Here is a 1,349-nt window from a genome sequence, read left to right on the forward strand (position 1 = left end):
CCTTACACACCTCTGCCCTGTACACTGCTTTTGGATTTTTTTCTTTGATCCATGCTGTGCTGCAGATGGCACAATGGGACTAACCTGGTGCCTGGGCATCCAGAGCATTCCCTCAAAATGAAATAATAAATATGAAATAAAATGAAATAAAATGTAATAATAGCTATTATAATTATAATTTAGCGTGACAAAGAAAAAAAATCCACGATTACTTGGTATCATGGTTTAACCCCAGCTGGCAACTCAGCTCCACACAGCCTCTCGCTCACTCCTCCCCAGTGGGATGGGAGGGAGAATTAGAATGATAGAAGTGAGAAAACTCATGGGCTGAGATAAAGACGGTTTATCAGGTAAAGCAAAAGCCATGCATGCACAAGCAAACCAAAACAAGGAATTCACTCAGCACTTCCCATGGGCAGGCAGGAGTTCAGCCATCTCCAGGACAGCAGGGCTCCATCACGCCTAACCGTGACTTGGGAAGACAAACTCCATCACTCCGAACGTCCCCCCTTCCTTCTTCTTCTTGCCCAGCTTTCTATGCTGAGCGTGACGTCCTATGGCATGGGATATCCCTTGGGTCAGTCGGGGTCAGCTGTCCCGGCTGCGTCCCCTCCCGACTCCTTGTGCCCCCCCAGCCTGCTCGCTGGTGGGGTGGGGGGAGAAGCAGAAGAGCCCTTGGCCCTGTGCAAGAACTGCTCAGCAATGACTAACACATCCCTGTGTTATCAATGCTGTTTCCAGTGCAAATCCAAAACATAGCCCCATACCAGCTACTATGAAGAAAATTAACTCTACCCCAGCCAAAACCAGCACACTCGGTCAAGCAATTGTCTGACTTGTGATAAAGGTTGCTTTTTTTTTAAATCAAAGTCTATGTTTTTCACCAGCCTTTTTACTCACATTAGAAAGTTGTTCCAAAATGAGAAATGTTGCTAGAAAGAAGGTACATCTTCTCTTCAGGTGAAATCCGTTTCTCAACTGCTGCTGACCTTCAGCAACTCTTAAAAATGAATCAAGCTGATGTAACTTCCTGTAACAAGCAGGGTAAATTTAAGTTCAAGAAAAGCTGAGAAATAGTGTTAGCTTACTTCAATGGCTGCGTCCCAAAAGGTGAAATCCAGATTTGAAAAAAAAAGAATTTGTCATTTTGATGTTGGGATGCTGGAATGATGAAGTTACAGAGAAAGAATGAAAACACATTTTTTTAGGTTCTGGCAGTTCATCTGAGGGGTTGGAGTCAGGGTGTGAGCACAGTGAAGGTTTAACAGGAAAGTGAAGTACCCAGGATCAGAGAAGAGAGACCAAAGCATATCTCTAATGAAAAGGTTGCCATTCTGTGGGGAGCCCCA

The sequence above is a fragment of the Haliaeetus leucocephalus genome, unplaced genomic scaffold (genome assembly GCF_000737465.1).
Source record: "Haliaeetus leucocephalus isolate CR32 unplaced genomic scaffold, Haliaeetus_leucocephalus-4.0 Scaffold598, whole genome shotgun sequence".
In the NCBI taxonomy this organism is placed as follows: Eukaryota; Metazoa; Chordata; class Aves; order Accipitriformes; family Accipitridae; genus Haliaeetus; species Haliaeetus leucocephalus.